The sequence below is a fragment of the Salmo salar genome, chromosome 12 (assembly GCF_965601325.2).
Source record: "Salmo salar chromosome 12, fSalSal1, whole genome shotgun sequence".
NCBI classification, from domain to species: Eukaryota; Metazoa; Chordata; class Actinopteri; order Salmoniformes; family Salmonidae; genus Salmo; species Salmo salar.
In genome coordinates, this window is record NC_138302.1 from 77,621,283 (window position 1) to 77,642,223 (window position 20,941).

At 40.6% G+C, this 20,941-nt stretch overlaps 1 protein-coding gene across 2 annotated transcripts in view; it reads right to left on the reverse strand.

Annotated features, from left to right (window-relative positions):
- Window positions 1–20,941, reverse strand: part of LOC106565868 (rap1 GTPase-activating protein 1) — a 166,956-nt gene that overhangs the window by 95,168 nt on the left and 50,847 nt on the right. Inside the window, exon 1 of one of the 2 annotated variants that reach the window (XM_082959303.1) lies at window positions 11,661–11,705. The exons of the other annotated variant lie outside the window; for it this stretch is intronic. The gene's annotated coding sequence lies outside the window, so the exon portion shown is untranslated. Of the gene's footprint in view, window positions 1–11,660; window positions 11,706–20,941 lie in introns of those variants that run through there. 2 annotated transcript variants of the gene reach the window in all.

The window sequence follows — 20,941 nt, forward strand, 5'->3', positions numbered from 1 at the left end:
AACCACTGCGTTTCAGACCACATTCTCTGAATATTCAACAAGTGAGTCCTGGCGATGAGAGAGATAGATCATCAAACTCACTTGAAAATGCAAAGACAAGTTGGCATAAAATGTCATAAAAACATGCACTATCCATACGAAATGTAATACTGCACAATTCCATCTCGGGCCCAGAAAGCTGACTTCATAAACATTTGTCTTTGTGCTTATTTCCAAAAAATAATCACACATACTCCATTACTCTGACAGCAGTTTTCCTTTCACTATACGGTACAGTACATACAGTGGCTTGTAAAAGTATTCACCCCCTTGGCATTTTTCCTATTTTGTTGACTTACAACCTGGATTTAAAATGTATTTTTGGGGGGTTTGTATCATTTGATTTACACACTTTGAAGATGCAAAATATGTTTTATTTTGAAACAAACAAGAAATAAGACAAAAAAATATATGAAAAACTTGCGCTTGCATAACAGCTGCAAGTCTCTTGGGGTATGTCTCTATAAGCTTGGCACATGTAGCCACTTGGATTTTGCCCATCCTTCAAGGCAAAACTGCTCCAGCTCGTTCAAGTTGGATGGGTTCCACTGGTGTACAGCAATCTTTAAGTCATACCACAGATTCTCAATTGGATTGAGGTCTGGGCTTTGACTAGGCCATTCATAGACATTTAAATGTTTCCCCTTAAACCACTCAAGTGTTGCTTTAGCAGTATGCTTTGGGTCATTGTCCTGCTGGAAGGTGAACCTCTGTCTCAGTCTCAAATCTCTGGAAGACTGAAACAGGTTTCCCTCAAGAATTTCCCTGTATTTAGCGCCATCCATCATTCCTTCAATCCTGACCAGTTTCCCAGACCCTGCAAATGAAAAACATCCCCACAGCATGATGCTGCCACCACCATGCTTCACCGTGGGGGTGTTATTCACGGAGTGATGAGGTGTTGGGTTTGCGCCAGACATAGCATTTTCCTTGATGGCCAAAAAGCTCAATTTTAGTCTCATCTGACCAGAGAACCTTCTTCCATATGTTTGGAGAGTCTCCCACATGCCTTTTGGCAGACACCAAACGTGTTTGCTTATTTTTTTCTTTAAGCTATGGCTTTTTTTCTGGACACTCTTCCGTATAACCCAGCTCTGTAGAGTGCACGACTTAAAGTGGTCCTATAGACAGATACTCCAATCTCCGCTGTGGAGGTTTGCAGCTCCTTCAGGGTTATCTTTGGTCTATTTGTTGCCTCTCTGATTAAAGCTCTCCTTGCAGTGGTGTGTGTGTTACGGTGGGCGGCCCTCCTTTGGCAGGTTTGTGGTGGTGCCATATTCTTACTCTTTTTTAATAATGGATTTAATGATGCTCCGTGGGATGTTCAAAGTTTCTGATATATTTTTTTAATAACCCAACCCTGATCTGTACTTCTCCACAACTTTGTCCCTGACCTGTTTGGAGAGCTCCTTGGTCTTCATGGTGCCGCTTGCTTGGGGTTGCAGACTCTGGGGCCTTTCAGAACAGGTGTATATATACTGAGATCATGTGAGAGATCATGTGACACTTAAATAAAGTCCACCTGTCTGCAATCTAAGTAATTATGTGACTTCTGAAGGTAATTGTTTGCACCAGATCTTATTTAGCGGCTTTATAGCAAATGAGGTGAATACATATGCACACACCACTTTTCCGTCATTTATTTTTTATATAATTTTTTGAAATAAGTAGTTTTTTTCATTTCACTTCACCAATTTAGACTATTTTGTGTATGTTCATTACATGAAATCCAAATAAAAATCCATTTAAATGACAGGTTGTAATTCAACAAAATAGGAAAAACACCAAGGGGGATGAATACTTTTGCAAGGCACTATAGTACTGTATAATCCATTAGGGAATGGATTGGAGGACAGTGTCTGTGAAAGCTATAAATAGTGTTGGAGAATGAGGGGGCGACTAAAGCAGAGTGACAGAGGTGTGGGTCAACAGCAACATCCCATTTAATCATAATAGTATTCTGCTCAGGGATGAATAACTGCCTCTCCCCCAGTCCACACCAAACCAAACCCAATCACCATGGGTGTGTTGGGAATGATGGATGACCTGAGGCACTGGGACATGCTGTGGGTAAAATATGAGTTTGGATTTGACTTCATGGCATCTAAGCTTGTAGAAATCCAACTCATCCACACAGTGATTTGGCCCCTTGATAATTGAGCGGTATTTCTACCACGGTCTAATGAAAACCAAAAAGCAAAGTGTTATTTGAATGGAGCTTGATGTTTTAATGCAGTGTAAAGTAGTGCCTTGAGACCTGAACACTTTTCTAAGACCCCTTAAAGCTGTAGTAAATGTTGTTGTTTTTTTAAATCACACAGCAGTGCTGGTTTTACTACCAGCTGGATACAACAAACTAAACCGTAGCATTGGTAATAATATTCCCTAGACCTTTAGTATGGTAGAAAAGAGCTACATAATGGTGAATAATCACATTGAATCAATTCATAAGTCCACTGTCTAAAAGTTATTTTTACACACCTTAAAAAACACAATAATTGGAATGGAATTTTAATATGTTGCTTTAGAAACTGCATTATTAGTGTTGTCTTGTATGATTGATTTAATAAACCATATTCTGTGGTGATATTTTCTGATGGAAATCCGGCTAGTTGCTATTAGGCCCATGATTTGTAATCTTGGTCCTAGGTTGGTTATACCCAGAGCCATATACATGGTCAGGGAGTTGGTCAACCATGGTTTGCCAGTGCTGTGATAAGATAGTGTAAAATAATTAATTAGAATCATTTATCTGCACTGTATGTTTTTACTTTGTTTTTTTATTGAATATCCGAAACATACAATATACTTGCAGTGAAGCCGCTCCACAACTACATCATACCAGTCATCCAACAGACTCCCATTCAGAGCGACACACAGAAGCATCCAGGGTCATTGTCCTGCTCAAGGGTACGTTGACAGGCCAAAAAACGTGAACCCGAACCCTCCAAGATCCCCCCCCACAGTCCCCCCAAGAAGAAAATAATTTAATAAAAAATACAATTAATTCCATTCCCCACCCCCATGAACCCCCCCAATGCAACAACAACCAAGAGAATGAACTCAAAAGAAAAAAGAAAAAGACAGAAGAAAACAGAAAACAACAATGCATTTAAAACAAAGGACATCAAGGGCAACTAAAATCATATCAGCAATGCCAACTGTATACAGTTGAAGTTGGAAGTTTACATACACTTAGGTTGGAGTCATTAAAACTAGTTTTTCAACCACTCCACAAATTTCTTGTTAACCAACTATAGTTTTGGCAAGTCAGTTAGGACATCTACTTTGTGCATGACACAAGACATTTTTCCAACAATTGTTTACAGACATATTATTTCACTTATAACTCACTGTATCACAATTCCAGTGGGTCAGAGGTTTACATACACTAAGTTGACTGTGCCTTTAAACAGCTTGGAAAATTCCAGAAAATTATGTCATGGCTTTAGAAGCTTCTGATAGGCTAATTGACATCATTTGAGTCAATTGGAGTTGTACCTGTGGATGTATTTCAAGGCCTACCTTCAAACTCAGTGCCTCTTTGCTTGACATCATGGGAAAATCTAAAGAAATCAGCCAAGACCTCAGAAAAACAATTGTAGACCTCCACAAGTCAGGTTCATACTTGGGAGCAATTTCCAAACGCCTGAAGGTACCACGTTCATCTGTACAAACAATAGTACGCAAGTATAAACACCATGGGACCACACAGCCGACATACCGCTCAGGAAGGAGACACGTTCTGTCTCCTAGAGATGAACGTACTTTGGTGCGAAAAGTGCAAATCAATCCCAGAACAACAGCAAAGGACCTTGTGAAGATGCTGGAGGAAACAGGTACAAAAGTATCTATATCCACAGTAAAACGAGTCCTATATCGACATAACCTGAAACACCGCTCAGCAAGGAAGAAGCCTCTGCTCCAAAACCGCCATAAAAAAGCCAGACTACGGTTTGCAACTGCACATGAGGACAAAGATCGTACTTTTAGGGTCAAGTTTGGTGTCAATTTTAGATCAATGCTATGCATTTTCAGCCATTCCTGAACCGAAAACCAGAAACAGGCTACCTGAGGGCAATACCAAAATAAATGGTCTATTGATTCTGTATCCTCACAAAAAAATCTGCAGCTTCGATGATTTTATGTCCCAAATATTCAACATTTTGTTGGTGGCAAGAATTCTATAAGTCTTGAATCTTGCGTTTGTTTTATATATAAACTCATACATCTGTACCATGGAATTGGTACATCAAAAACCTCTTCCCAACTATTTTGCAATCTGTATGGCAACATCCTGGTCCTCAAATGAAACTGGTATACTTTCCTATTTATGCTATTTTTTATTCCTCCGCCAGTTTTGATCCTATATATTGGGCAGACAGACCAGTTCCCTACCTCCTCCCGCTGCTACCTGCCTCCTCCATTTTTTGGGTAATGCTGTAATCAATTGGTTGTACTCTTTGAAAGAGCAGACCTTCTCGTACAATTCTGATAACTCCATGAAGGACATAACTCTACCATTCCAATTTACAATATTATTTAAGAACAAAATACCTTATTCAAACATCTTTCCCATAAATACAGGTATTTTATCAACCAGCACATTTGAGTTCAGCCATAATATGTGTTCTATCTTTTCAGGGGGATGAAATTGAAATTGTAGCCAGCTCTGCAATGCTTATTTGAAAAAGAGAGATACTTTGAAAAAAAGTATAATTTTCAATTAATCGAAAATGAGACATGGCAATCTGCACAAAGGCAAAAAGGCCATTTTTAAACAATGCTTTTCTTAGTAATCTACTTGAGAACCATTTAGGGTTCAAATAAAACTTTTGAATAAGTGAAGATTTTAGAGAGCGGTTTAGTGCTTTTATATTTAATAATCTCAACCCACCCAATTCATATTCATTATATAGATAGGCATGCTTTTTTTGTCTGGTTTAGCGTCCCAGATAAAGCGAAATGTTTTGCTCATATCAGGAGTAGGCCACGCCATAAGTAAGTGAGTAAACTGAGATATGACTAAGGAGTTAATCAGGGCATTTTTTTCCCATAAATAGACAGGTATTTACCTCTGCATGGTTGCAGGATCTTGTCTATTTTTACAAGTTTTCTATTGATATTCATTGTGGTGAGCTTATTTATATATTTTGTGATATGAATACCAAGTATGTCTACTTCAACATCAGCCCATTTTATAGGTAAACTGCAGGGTAATGTAAAAGTTGCATTTTTTAATAAGGCTAGGCGTCCCGCTAGCGGGACAACTTCCGATGAAGCTGGAGGGCGCGCAATTTAAATACATAATCATAAAAATTATGGATATTAAACATTTAGGTACATACAAGTGTCTTATATCAGTTAACCTCTCTCGGGTATGTGGGACGAAATCGTCCCATCTAGTCAACAGCCAGTGGAATCGAGTGGCGCGATATTCATAAACCTTAAAAATGCTATTACTTCAATTTCTCAAACATATGACTATTTTACACCATTTTAAAGATAAGACTCTCGTTAATCTAACCACATTGTCCGATTTCAAAAAGGCTTTACAACGAAAGCAAAACATTCGATTATGTCAGGAGAGTACCCAGCCAGAAATAATCACATACCCATTTTTCAAGCTAGCATATAATGTCACAAAAACCCAAACCACAGCTAAATGCAGCACTAACCTTTGATGATCTTCATCAGATGACACTCCTAGGACATTATGTTACACAATACATGCATGTTTTGTTCAATCAAGTTCATATTTATATCAAAAACCAGCTTTTTACATTAGCATGTGACATTCAGAACTAGCAAACATACCGAAAACTTCCGGTGAATTTACTAAATTACTCACGATAAACGTTCACAAAAAACATAACAATTATTTTAAGAATTATAGATACAGAACTCCTTTATGCAATCGCGGTGTCAGATTTTAACCTGTTAGGGCTAGGAAGCAGTATTGACACGGCTGGATAAAAAACATACCCGATTTAATCTGGTTACCACTCCTACCCAGTAACTAGAATATGCATATACTTAGATAGAAAACACCCTAAAGTTTCTAAAACTGTTTGAATGGTGTCTGTGAGTATAACAGAACTCAAATGGCAGGTCAAAACCTGAGAGATTCCTTTACAGGAAGTGGCCTGTCTGACCATTTCTTGAACTTCTTTTCCATCTCTATCTTTTACTAAGGATCTCTGCTCTAACGTGACACTTCCCACGTCTTCCATAGGTGCTCAGAGCCCGGGAAAAAACAGAATGTCGTCATTCCAGCCCCAGGCTGAAACACATTATCGCCTTTCTCAAGTGGCCGATCAAGGGACTCTGGGCTTATGCGCGTGACCCGACCGCCCCTACCTTTGTGATTTTTTCCTCTGTTTGCCGAAAAGGAGATTCCCTGACGGAATATTATCGCTTTTCTACGAGAAAAATGGCGTAAAAATTGATTTTAAACAGCGGTTGACATGCTTCGAAGTACGGTAATGGAATATTTAGAATTTTATTGTCACGAATTGCGCCATGCGCGCGACACTTCTTTACCATTTCGGATAGTGTCTGGAACGCACGAACAAAACGCCGCTATTCGGATATAACGATGGATTATTTTGGACCAAACCAACATTTGTTATTGAAGTAGCAGACCTGGGAGTGCATTCTGACGAAGACAACAAAAGGTAATCAAACTTTTATAATAGTAAATATGATTATGGTGAGTGCTAAACTTGCCGGGTGTCTAAATAGCGAGTCCGTGATGCCTGGGCTATGTACTTAGAATATTGCAAAATGTGCTTTCACCAAAAAGCTATTTTAAAATCGGACATATCGAGTGCATAGAGGAGGTCTGTATCTATAATTCTTAAAATAATTGTTATGCTTTTTGTGAACGTTTATCGTGAGTAATTTAGTAAAATGTTAGCGAATTCCCCGGAAGTTTGCGGGGGGTATGCTAGTTCTGAACGTCACATGCTAATGTAAAAAGCTGGTTTTTGATATAAATATGAACTTGATTGAACAAAACATGCATGTATTGTATAACATAATGTCCTAGGGTTGTCATCTGATGAAGATCATCAAAGGTGAGTGCTGCATTTAGCTGTCTTCTGGGTTTTGGTGACATTATATGCTGGCTTGAAAAATGGGTGTCTGATTCTTTCTGGCTTGGTACTCTGCTGACATAATCTAATGTTTTGCTTTCGTTGTAAAGCCTTTTTGAAATCGGACAGTGTGGTTAGATTAACGAGAGTCTTGTCTTTAAATAGCTGTAAAATAGTCATATGTTTGAGAAACTGAAGTAATAGCATTTCTAAGGTATTTGAAAATCGCGCCAGGGGATTACACTGGCTGTTGAGTAGGTAGCCCATAGAGGTTAAATCGGGTCCGTTTTTTATCCGGATGTGAAAATACTGCCCCTACCCTAGAGAGGTTAAAATATTAAATTATTGTTAATCTAACTGCACTGTCCAATTTACAGTAGGCTTTACAGCGAAAGCATGCCATGCGTGTTTGAGGACGGCGCCCCACATCAAAATATTTTTCCACCGGCACAGCTTTCATAAATTCACAAATAGGGATTAAATATTGACTTACTTTTTGAAAATCTTCCTCTGATTTGTCATCCAAAGGATCCCAGCTACAACATGTAGTGTTGTTAGATAAAATCCTTCTTTATATCCCAAAAAGTCTTTAGTTGGAGCCATCAATTTGAGTAAGTAATTGAGTTGTTCAACATGCAGAGAAATGAATCCAAAAAGCTACCGCAAAACTTTGTTAAAACAAGTCAAAATGTGTTTCTATTTAATCCTCAGATACCCTAAAATGTACTTAAACTATAATATTTCATACGGAAAGAAGCATGTTCCATTGGAAGAGCATGGGCTCGCAAATGTTTTAAAATTCCGGTTGGTTTTTCTTTGGATTTTCTCCTACCATATCTATTGTGTTATAGTCTCCTACATTATGTTAACATTTCTATAAACGTCAGAGTGTTTTCTTTCCAATGGTACCAATTATATGCATATCTTGGCTTCAGGGCCTGAGCAACAGGCAGTTTACTTTGGGCACGTCAGTCAGGCGGTAATTGAGAAAGATAGAGCCTAGTCTGATGAAGAAGTTTTAAAAGGCTAATTGATCATTAGAAAACCCTTTTGCAATTATGTTAGCACAGCTGAAAACTGTTGTGCTGATTAAAAACTGTCCTTCTTTAGACTAGTTGAGTATCTGGAGCATCAGCATTTTTGTGGGTTCGATTACAGGCTCAAAATGGCCAGAAACAAAGTACTTTCTTCCGAAACTTGTCAGTCTATTCTTGTTTTGAGAAATGAAGGCTATTCCATGCGAGAAATTGCCAAGAAACTGAAGATCTCGTACAACGCTGTGTACTACTCCCTTCACAGAACAGCGCAAACGGGCTCTAACCAGAATAGAAGTGGGAGGAGTGGGAGGCCACGGTGCACAACTGAGCAAAAGGACAAGTACATTAGAGTGTCTAGTTTGAGAAACAGACGTCTCACAAGTCCTCAATTGGCAGCTTCCTTAAATAGTACCTGCAAAACACCAGTCTCAACGTCAGCAGTGAAGAGGTGATTCCCGGGATGCTGGTATTCTAGGCAGAGTTGCAAAGGAAAAGCCATATCTCAGACTGGCCAAATAAAAGATTAAGATGGGCAAAAGTACACAGACACTGGACAGAGGAACTCTGCCTAGAAGGCCAGCATCCCAGAGTCACCTCTTCACTGTTGACATTGAGACTGGTGTTTTGCGGGTACTATTTAATGAAGCTGCCAGTTCATTGCAACACAGCCCGGGATCGAACCCGGATCTGTAGTGACGCCTCTAGCACTGGAATGCAGTGCATTCGACTGCTGCGCCACTCGGAAGGCAAGTGTAATTTTAACAGAGCTCAGATTTACTTCGAAGTGCATTCACCCTAATGCTTATACCTATCAAGTTGTTTCAGATCTACACAAGTGCTTAGCGCGGAAGGGTTAGGTATTCTTCTGGACAGGGCCTAACTACGAGCATTTATTGTGGTGACGTTACATTTACATTACATTTACATTTAAGTCATTTAGCAGACGCTCTTATCCAGAGTGACTTACAAATTGGTGCATTCACCTTATGATATCCAGTGGAACAACCACTTTACAATAGTGCATCTAAATCTTTTAAGGGGGGGGGGGTTAGAAGGATTACTTTATCCTATCCTAGGTATTCCTTAAAGAGGTGGGGTTTCAGGTGTCTCCGGAAGGTGGTGATTGACTCCGCTGTCCTGGCGTCGTGAGGGAGCTTGTTCCACCATTGGGGTGCCAGAGCAGCGAACAGTTTTGACTGGGCTGAGCGGGAACTGTGCTTCCTCAGAGGTAGGGAGGCGAGCAGGCCAGAGGTGGATGAGCGCAGTTACTTCCAGAGGCAATTTGGAACTCGGTAGTGAGTGTTGCAACCGAGGACAGATGATTTTTACACGCTATGCACTTCAGCCCTCGGAGGTCCCGTTCTGTGAGCTTATGTGGCCTACCACTTCGCGGCTGAGCCATTGTTGCTCATAGACGTTTTCACTTCACAATAACAGCACCTACAGTTGATTCTAGCAGGGCAGAAACTTGACAACTGACTTGATTTTAGCAACAGGTGTAGCTGAAATAGCCAAATCCACTAATTTGAAGGGCTGTTCACATACTTTTGTATATATAGTGTATATTGCTAAGAATGTGAGAGTAGGGTGACTCCCCTAGCGGGTCTTGAACCCAGGCCACAAGCACAAATGACGAACGCCCTAACAACTGTCTCAATAAGGTATATCTCTTTGGCATGTGCTTATCAGGCCAGTATAGTTAGGCCCTGTCCAGAAGAAAACCTAACCCTTCCTCCCTAGGCACTTAGATCTGAAACAACTTGATAGGTATAAGCAATAGGGTGAATGCACTTTGAAGTAAATCTCAACTCTGTTAAAAGTACACTCGCCTCCCGAGTGGCGCAGCGGTCTAAGGCACTGCATTCAAATGCTAGAGGCATCACTACAGATCTGGGTTTGATCCCGGGCTGTGTCGCTGATCCCGGGCTGCGACTGGCCGGAGCACAAATGGCCCAGCGTCGTCCGGGTTAGGGGAGGGTTTGGCTGGCTCTAGCTACTCCTTGTGGCAGGCCGGGTGCATGCACGCTGACTTCGGTCGCCAAATGTACTGTGTTTCCTCCGACACATTGGTGTGCGGCTGGCTTCCGGGTTAAGCGAGCAGTGTGTCAACCAGCAGTGTGACTTGGCGGGGTCATGTTTCAGAGGACGCATGGCTCTCGACCTTGGCCTCTCCCGAGTCTGTATGGGAGCTGCAGTAATGGGACAAGACTGTAACTACCAATTGGGGAGAAAAAGTACACTCAATAATTTATTTTTATTGATTATAGTGAGTCAGGAGTATCATTAAAACAGGTTAATATGCCCTACCAAGATCATACAACTATAAACAAAGCCCTTAAATTGTTGAAATTAGTAAATAATATCAATAATAAGAAAATAGTCAAACTAACTGATTACTGACACAAACATATTGGCGCAGTAGGAAAGTCTGAATGCCGTGAACCAAGAGGTTGTGTGTTCTCATCGCAGGTAAGGACATCCTGAATAATAAATACTGTATAAATGAACACACACAATGTAACAATGTGTGTCAAATATGTCAATTAAAAGCAGAGAGTGTGTGTGTCCCTAACCTTGCCAACGGACAAAAAAGCTGTAAATGGATCAATGGTTCACCAATTAGGGCCTTGGCGGGCTTAGCAACTGTAACAAGGCGTGATGTGTAATGAAACGTGTCCAGAACATATTGTATATTGTGAGAACATGGCAACCGTAAGAGAATGTGGGCTAACTTTAACACCAAAATATGCTAAAAAAAAGGTTATCCGATTTCTGCTAACATAGATAGAATGTTCGTTCCCCTAGCTAATGGAAAACTCGACGCTCAAACATTACGGGTAACATTATAAAAATGTTATCTCTTCCCTATAATTTTTTAGCTGGGCAGGGAAACTGAAGACCTATTTCTCCTATAAATAGAACAAGCATACAGCCTGGTTGGAGTTCTGAGTATAGCCTATTCTCTAAAACTCCTGAGAAGACAGGCATGGCAGGTCAGTGTACTCATTGCAGTTGAAAATACAGGAGGCATTATAGTACATCACACAGGCAAAGCGCCTGCTGCCTCTGGACAAATGAAACACTCACATCAAAACACAACTATCCATCCCTCTACAAATGGATTCAGTACTGAGACGCGTGACAGACAGCAGGGACTAAAGCCATGCATACTCCTCCTGCTGCTGCCTCCATGCTGGGGCAATAATCTGAGCCCATGGAGTCACCAGACTGGCCAGCCCCATTTCAAACGCCACAGGACATAACCTTGAGCCATCCTCACTGCTGCTTCTGCCGCTCACATCAAGAGCAGGAAATAGAGCAGCAAGTGTGCCTGCCTGTTCATGGCCAACAGACAAAGCTGACAACCCCAAAAGTGTCTGTCAGGTCACCAAACAAACACAGCACAGGTTCAACAAACAGCTTGATTTAATTTCTCTCTCAATATTGTCAGAAGTTAAACAGTGTGATAACATGTTCATTGTCTTACCTGTTTAATGTCTGTGTATTCTCCTCTTCCTGATTTCCGGAAAATACCTTTAAATCACAAAGAAATGTAAACATCTTAATTAACACCTTATTGTGATGGGCCCATTTCAGGATTTGGTGTATTCCACTATCAGCATCATCAGTGTCGGAATAATTTTACCTTGCCTAAAATAATTGGTTGACTACACACTAAACAGCATAGTGCTTCTAATGCCATGTTTCTACACAAGTAAACTGAATTGAACTGTCAGCTGTTTGCATTATGAAAATCAATTATTCCTAAAGTGCTGGGAAAAGTAGCAGGTGGTTCCATTGTGTGTGTTAATGGGAATGCACATGGGCAGTCAACATCACAAGTTAATGCCAGAGCAAAGCCACCATGACAATTCTCACATTGGGCCCGGATACTTGATATGGAAGGCAACATAAATAGTCAAACACACTGTGCATGAAAATGTCCACATAATTAATATACTGTAGCATGTAAAAACAAAATCTATATGTACATTATATAGGCTACATTGTGTGTATCTGCATAGGCTCTGGGGTGATGTACAAGCCAAGCCATGAAAACTAGTATGCCTTTCAGTCTCTGGAGCCTCTGAAGATTCTAATTCTTAAAAAAATGGATTCCCATCCATATCGTATCATGGGCTCCTAAGGTCTGTTTCACACCTGTGAGAAAGACTTAAAGCTACTGTATGCAGTCTGTAAATTGAGCTGTACTTCGAAAATGCAGACACAGTTGAGACTAGTCAAATCTAAATCAAATCAGGTAAAAGAAGGATTTGAGACAATTGAGGCATTTTTTTTACCTTTATTTTATCAGGAAGTCATACTGATACCAATGTCACTTTTACAGTAGAGCCCTGAATTACATAAATTACAGAAAATACACAAATCAAAATTTAAATACAAAATGCAAGAAAGAAAAACATGGTCATAAAAAAAAAACACATTTATCAGTAATGAGGTCCTCAATTAGCTTTCTGAATTGCCAAAGATTGGCACCAAAACATCAGATTTAAGAACATTTTTGTCACACCCTGATCTGTTTCACCTGTCTTTGTGCTTGTCTCCACCCCCCTCCAGGTGTTTCCCATCTTCCCCATTATCTCCAGTGTATTTATTCCCGTGTTCTCTGTTTGTCTGTCCCCAGTTTGTCTTGCCTAGCCTACTAGTGGGTACTCCTGTTTCTCCTCTAGTCCCTGATTTTGACCATTCTGCCTGCCCTGAGCCTGCATGCAGTTCTGTACTTTGTGACACTGACCTTGATTACTGACCTCTGCCTGCCTGCTGTTCTGTACCTTTCGGACTCTGCTATGGATTACTGACCTCTGCCTGCCTGTCGTTTGCCTGCCCCCTGTTTTTGTAAAACTTTTGTTACTTCGAACTGTCTGCATCTCGGTCTTCTCCTGAACCTTGATAATATTGAAGATTGTTCCACAATAAGGTGCAAGAAAAGTAAAAGCTGATTTATCTAACTCCGAGACCAAAGGAATTTCCAGAGTTAGCAATCCCTGAGACCGGGCATGGTAAATCGTATGTCTAGTTTAGTAAAGATGTTAGGTACAGTGGGTCTTTTTGTGCAAGGGCTTTATAAATGAAAATAAGGCGATGTTTGTTTATTTATTTTAATTTCACCTTTATTTAACCAGGTAGGCCAGTTGAGAACAAGTTCTCATTTACAACTAAGACCTGGCCAAGATAAAGCAAAGCAATGCGACAAAAACAACAGAAATTACACATACACAAAAGTACAGTCAATAACACAATAGAAAAATGTATGTACAGTGTGTGCAACTGTAGAAGATTAGGGAGATAAGGCAATAAATAGGCCATGGAGGCAAAATAATTACAATGTAGCATTACATCTGGAGTGATAGCTGTGCAGATGATGATGTGCAAGTAGAGATACTGGGGTGCAAAAGAGCAAAAAGATAACAATATGGGGATGAGGTAGTTGGGTGTGCTATTTACAGATGGGCTGCGTACAGGTACAGTGATCGGTAGGCTGCTCTGACAGCTGATGCTTAAAACCTGTTAAGGTATAGGGGGCAGTATTATCACGGCCGGATGAAAAGCATGCCCTGAGTAAACTGCATAATACTCGGGCCCAGAGTCAAATATTTGCATATTAATAGTAGATTTGGATAGAAAACAATCTGAAGTTTCTAAAAATGTTTCAATGATGTCTGTGAGTATAACAGAACTCATATGGCAGGCAAAAACCTGAGAAAAACCAACCAGGAAGTGGGAGATCTGACACTTGTAGTCTTTCAAACCATTGCCTATTGAAACTACAGTGTCTGTGGGGTCATTGTGCACTTCCTAAGGCTTCCACTAGATGTCAACAGTCTTTAGAAAGTTGTTAGAGGCTTTTATGGTGAAATTTGAGGGAATAACAGCCGGTTCAAGCAGTGGACTGTCTGAGGTCATGTAGTTACTTCATGCGCGTTCTTCTGTAATGAATACTCTATTGTCCGGTTGGAATATTATCGACTTTTTATGTTAACCTCTATGGGCTAGGTGGGACGCTACTCAACAGCCAGTGTAATCCCGTGGCGCGTTATTCAAATTCCTCAAAAATGCAAAAACGTCAATTTTTCAAACATATGACTATTTTACACCATTTTAAAGACAAGACTCTCGTTAATCTAACCACACTGTCCGATTTCAAAAAGGCTTTACAACGAAAGCAAAACATTAGATTATGTGAGCAGAGTACCCAGCCAGAAATAATCAGACACCCATTTTTCAAGCTAGCATATAATGTCACATAAACCCAAACCACAGCTAAATGTAGCACTAACCTTTGATGATCTTCATCAGATGACAACCCTAGGACATTATGTTATACAATACATGCATGTTTTGTTCAATCAAGTTCATATTTATATCAAAAACCAGCTTTTTAAATTAGCATGTGACTAGCATGTGACTAGCATTCCCACCGAACACTGCCGGTGAATTTACTAAATTACTCACGATAAACGTTCACAAAAAGCATAACAATTATTTTAAGAATTATAGATACAGAACTCCTCTATGCACTCGATATGTCCGATTTTAAAGTAACTTTTCGGTGAAAGCACATTTTGCAATATTCTCAGTAGATAGCCCGGCATCACATTGCTAGCTATTTAGACACCCAGCAAGTTTAGCACTCACCAAAGTCAGATTTACTATAAGAAAAATGTTATTACCTTTGCTGTCTTCGTCAGAATGCACTCCCAGGACTTCTACTTCAATAACAAATGTTGGTTTGGTTCAAAATAATCCATTGTTATATCCAAATAGCGGCGTTTTGTTCGTGCGTTCAAGACACTATCCGAAAGGGTAAATAAGGGTGACGAGCATGGCGCAATTCGTGACAAAAAAATGGTAAATATTCCATTACCGTACTTCGAAACATGTCAATCGCTGTTTAAAATCAATTTTTATGCCATTTTTCTCATAAAAAAGCGATAATATTCCGACCGGGAATCTGCGTTTAGGTAAACAGACGAAAGAAAATAAAGCATGGGGTCGACTCGGGCACGCGCCTAAGCCCATAGTACTCTGATCGGCCACTTGCCAAACGCGATAAAGTGTTTCAGCCTTGGGCTGCCTCGATATCGTTCAGCTTTTTCCCGGGCTCTGAGAGCCTATGGGAGCCGTAGGAAGTGTCACGTTGTAGCAAAGATCCTCAGTCTTCAATAAAAAGAGCCAAGATGAAACACAACTTGTCAGACAGGCCACTTCCTGCATGGAATCTTCTCAGGTTTTGGCCTGCCATATGAGTTCTGTTATACTCACAGACACCATTCAAACAGTTTTAGAAACTTTAGGGTGTTTTCTATCCAAAGCCAATAATTATATGCATATTCTAGTTACTGGGCAGGAGTAGTAACCAGATTAAATCGGGTACGTTTTTTATCCGGCCGTGTCAATACTGCCCCCTAGCCCTAACAGGTTAAAAACACCCTAAGGGTTGTTTGTAAACATCGTTTGACATGTTTCTACAAACGGTAATGGAACTTTTGAGCTTTTCGTCTATTGATTTGCGCCCCCTCCTCGTGTCTTTGGAATAGTGTTCTGGACGCGCCAACAAAACGGAGGTATTTGGACATAAATTATGGACTTTATCGAACAAATTAACATTTATTGTGGAAGTGGGAGAACTACGAGTGCATTCCGCCGAAGATCAGCAAAGGTAAGGAAAGATTTATAACACTAATTTAGAGTTTTATTGATGCCATGACTTGACGGGTAGCTGTATAGCTTGCATTGATGGCTGAGTTCTGTACTCAGAATATTGAACAATGTGCTTTCGCCGAAAAGCTATTTTAAAATCTGACACAGCGGTTGCATTAAGGAGTAGTAGATCTATAATTCTTAAAATAATTGTTATATATTTTGTCAACGTTTATGATGAGTATTTCTGTAAATGAATGTGCACATTCACCGGTAGTACTGGGAGGCAAACATTTTCTGAACATCACGCGCCAATGTAAAATGCTGTTTTTGGATATAAATATGAACTTGATCGAACAAAATATATATTTATTGTGTAACATGATGTCCTACGAGTGTCATCTGATGAAGATCGTCAAAGGTTAGTGCTTAATTCTAGCTGTATTTCTGGTTTTTGTGACGCCTCTCCTTGCTAGGAAAATGGCTGTGTGGCTTTTCTTGTTTAGGTGGTGTGCTAACATAATCTAATGTTTTGTTTTCGCTGCAAAGCCTTTTTGAAATCGGACATTGTGGTTGCATTATGGAGAAGTGTATCTTTAAAACGGTGTAAAATAGTCGTATGTTTGAGAATTGAATTATGAGATTTTTGATGTTTTGTTATTCGCGTCCTGCTATCCCATTAGCTGTTGGCTAGGTGTCCCGCTGGCGGAATGGGGTTCCGCTAGCGAAACGTCTGTCCTCAACAGGTTAAAGTTAGAGAGGGAGATAAAAGTCTCCAGCTCCAGTGATTTTTTTTTGCAATTCGTTCCAGTCATTGGCAACAGAGAACTGGAAGGAAAGGCGGCCAAAGGAAGTGTTGGATTTGGGGATGACCAGTGAAATATACATGCTGGATCGCGTGCTACGGGTGGGTATTACTATGGTGACCGGTGAGCTGAGATAAGGCAGGGCTTTACCTAGCAAAGACTTATAGATGACCTGGAGCAAGTGGGTTTGGCGAAGAATATGTAGCGAGGGCCAGCAAACAAGAACATACAGGTCGCAGTGGTGGGTAGTATATGGGGCTTTGGTGACAAATCGGATGGGACTGTGATAGACTACATCCAATTTACTGAGTAGAGTGTTGGAGGCTATTTGGTAAATGATATCGCTGAGGTCAAGGATCGGTAGGATAGTCAGTTTTACGAGGGCATGTTTGGCAGCATGAGTGAAGGAGGCTTTGATGCAAAATAGGAAGCCGATTCTAGATTTAATTTTGGATTGGAGATGCTTAATGTGAGTCTTGAAGGAGAGTTTACAGTCTAACCAGACAGCTAGGTATTTGTAGTTGTCCAGATATTCTAGGTCAGAACCGTCCAGAGTAGTGATGCTAGTCGGGAGGGCGGGTTTTACCAGCATTTAGTTTTACTAGCATTTAAAAGCAGTTGGAGGCCATGGAAGGAGTGTTGTATGGCATTGAAGCTCATCTGGAGGTTAGTTAACACAGTGTCCAAAGAAGGGCCAGATGTATACAGAATGGTGTCGTCTGCGTAGAGGTGGATCAGAGAATCCCCAGCAGCAAGAGCAACATCATTGATATATACATAGAAAAGAGTCGGCCCAAGAATTGAACCCTGTGGCACCCCCATAGAGACTGCCAGAGGTCCGGACAACAGGCCCTCCGATTTGACACACTGAACTCTATCTGAGAAGTAGTTGGTGAACCAGGCGAGGCAATAATTTGCGAAACCAAGGCTATTGAGTCTGCCGATAAGAATGCGGTGATTAACAGAGTCGAAAGCCTTGGCCAGGTCGATGAAGACGGCTTCACAGTACTGTCTTTTATCGATGACGGTTATGATATCATTTAGGACCTTGAGCGTGGCTGAGGTGCACCCATGACCAGCTCTGAAACCAGATTGCATAGCGGAGAAGGTACGGTGGAATTCGAAATGGTCAGTGATCTGTTTGTTAACTTGACTTTCAAAGATTTTAGAAAGGCAGGGCAGGATGGATTATAGGTCTATAACAGTTTGGGTCTAGAGTGTCTCACCCTTTGAGGAGGGGGATGACCGCGGCAGCTTTCCAATCTTTGGGGATCTCAGACGATACGAAAGAGAGGTTGAACAGGCTAGTAATATGGGTTACAACAATTTGGGAGTATAGTTTTAGAAAGAGAGGGTCCAGATTATCTAGCCCAGCTGATTTGTAGGGATCCAGATTTTGCAGCTCTTTCAGAACATCAGCTGTCTGGATTTGAGTGAAGGAGAAGCGGGGGGGGGGGGGGGGGGGGGGGGGGCTTGGGCAAGTTTGCTGCAGAGCTGTTGGCCAGGGTAGGGTTAGCCAGGTGGAAAGCATGGTCAGCTGTAGAAAAATGTTTATTGAAATTATCGATTATCGTAGATTTATCGGTAGTGACAGTGTTTCCTAGCCTCAGTGTTTCCTAGCCTCAGTGCAGTGAGTGCTGGGAGGAGGTGCTCTTATTCTCCATGGACTTTACAGTGTCCCAAAACTTTTTGGAATTAGTGCTACATGATGCAATGTATCAACCTACGTGACATCAAAGAGGGCCAACCAACTTTCTGGTAGAGAAGGCAGTGATGAGTACTAGAATTGTCACCTGTAATAAAGCGCAGTGCGCTATGATAAACTGCATCCAATGGCTTAAATGAATTGGCAGCTGCGTTCATATAGATGATGTCGCCATAGTCTAGGACCGGTAGGAATGTCGACTGAATAATCTGCTTTCTACTATTTAGCGAGAGGCAGGACCTATTTATTTCCATAGCTTCTTAACTCATCAATATGCTTTTTAAAAGGACAGCTTTTCATCTATCCAGATGCCAAGATATTTGTAAGCAGGGACACGATCAATATGGACACAATCCAAATGACATATGCTTAAATCAGAGTTATTTTTATGCACTCTAGAGAACAACATATACCTAGTTTTAACTGCATTCAATACTCATTTCAGGTCAAAGTTTTTCTGTAATACAATGAAGGCAGATTGTAGTTCAGATAGAGCCTGGTCAACTGTGGGAGCAATATCATACACAACAGCATCATCGGCATACAAATGCAGGTAAAAAAAAATACAGTCAATATTGTTAATGTAAACAGTAAAAAGTACAGGACCCAGAATCGACCCCGGCGGGACACCTTTCATAATATCCAGGAAATCGGATTTAACACCATCAGTAGACACACATTGAGTTCTGTCACATCATTTTTAAACCAGTTGCATGCAGCCTGTTCTAGGCCAATTGAGAAAAGACTCTGAATTGGCAGAGTGATCAAAAGCCTTTGACAGGTCAAGGAAGAGTGCAGCACAATGTTGCCTTTTATCCATAAAGTTTACCACATCATTTATAAATAGGGATGCAGCAGAGATAGTGCTATGACCTGATCTAACACCCGACTGATTTAGAATACCTTTCAAAGATAAGATCTTAGCTGGGAATTAATCAAGGATTCTAATATTTTAGCTAGGCAAGAAATGTAGAAATCGGGCGATAATTATTTAGGTCACCACCTTTGTGAAGTAGGAGTACATGGGCCGCCTTCCAAACCTTGGGGATAGTACCAAATATAATCGTCAGGTAAAAAATATGGGTTAATGATTCAGCAAATCAGGGGGGCAGAGAGCTGGATCCAGAATATCAGCCCCAGTCATTTTAAAAAAAATAAATCTTAAGCAAGGCATCAAGCACATCACATATAGTAAATTGTTGAAATGAAAACAAAGATTCACTAGAAGTTGACAGGTTAACCGTCGAGTCAGCTAGAGGCTGTCACAGGAAAGAGCAGTCGATTGACTGACCAGGGTCAATTAAACCAGTTTCCCTTGAATAAAAAGCCTGCCGAGATAAAATGATGACTAAAAGCATCACTTATCCCATTCTTCTCAGTTATGATGCCAGAGCCCTACAGAACTTGCTTATGCAGGGAAAAAGAAGAACTTGTACCCTTCAGTGCATTTACTGTTTTCCAACATTTAGAAGGATCACCAGTCAGAGATAGCGCTTACGGTAGCTTGATTTAGCTTCCTTAATCGAGATAGTACATCTGTTTCTCATGGATGGTTGGACATTTTGTGTGTGTGCCTTTCCGAGGGTGAATGGGCAAGACAAAAGATTTAAGTGCCTTTGAACAGGGTATGGTAGCAGGTGCCAGGCGCACCGGTTTGAGTGTGTCAAGAACCGCAATGCTGCTGGGTTTTTCACGCTCAACAGTTTCCCGTGTGTATCAAGAATGGTCCACCACGCAAAGGACATTCAGCCAACTTGACACAACTGTGGGAAGCATTGGAGTCAACATTGGCCAGCATCCCTGTGGAACACTTTCCGCACCTTGTAGTCCATGCCCCGATGAATTGAGGCTGTTCCGAGGGCAAAGGGGGGTGCAACTCAATATTAGGAAGGTGTTCCCAATGTTTTGTACACTCAGTGTATTTGCTGCAAAGTTGAGTTTATTGGATCTTATTATGCTGTATTTAAAACAGACTGTCACGTATTGAACAAGTAATAAATAATGTACTCAGACAACTATTATTATGAATATACCACCATCATCAGTTATCCTGTAATCTGTCAGCCTATATGTAATTAGTGGGAAATAATAATGTAGGTAATTAGTTTGTCTCTTATCAGGATGGAGGTCTGGGCTAGCTGCACTCATTTACTCCTTGGCAATGAGGAGCTGGAGGGGGAGACCAAGGACAATCAGCACAAAATCGATTAAGTCAAGGGTGATGGGAAAAAACTATGGAGAACTTTGAATTTCATAATGGGTAGGATGCCTCTTTTGTTAAATCAGAGCATATTTTTATTATGAAACCACGTGACATTGCAAATTACTTAAATCAATATTTTGACGTGCAAAGTGGACAAGTTGAGAAATGCCATGAGTCCAACTGATGGCTCTCTGTCATATACACTTATAAAAGGCTGAATCATGAATGAGAGGCATTGCAAGTTAGAGTTTTACCAAGTAGAAAAAGAAGAGGTTGAAAGGATGCTGTTTTCTCTTTCTGATGATAAGTCACCAGAAACAGATCATCTTGATGGCAAACTGCTTAGAGTTACAGCCAACCACATATCCACCCCAATTTGTCATATTTTTTAT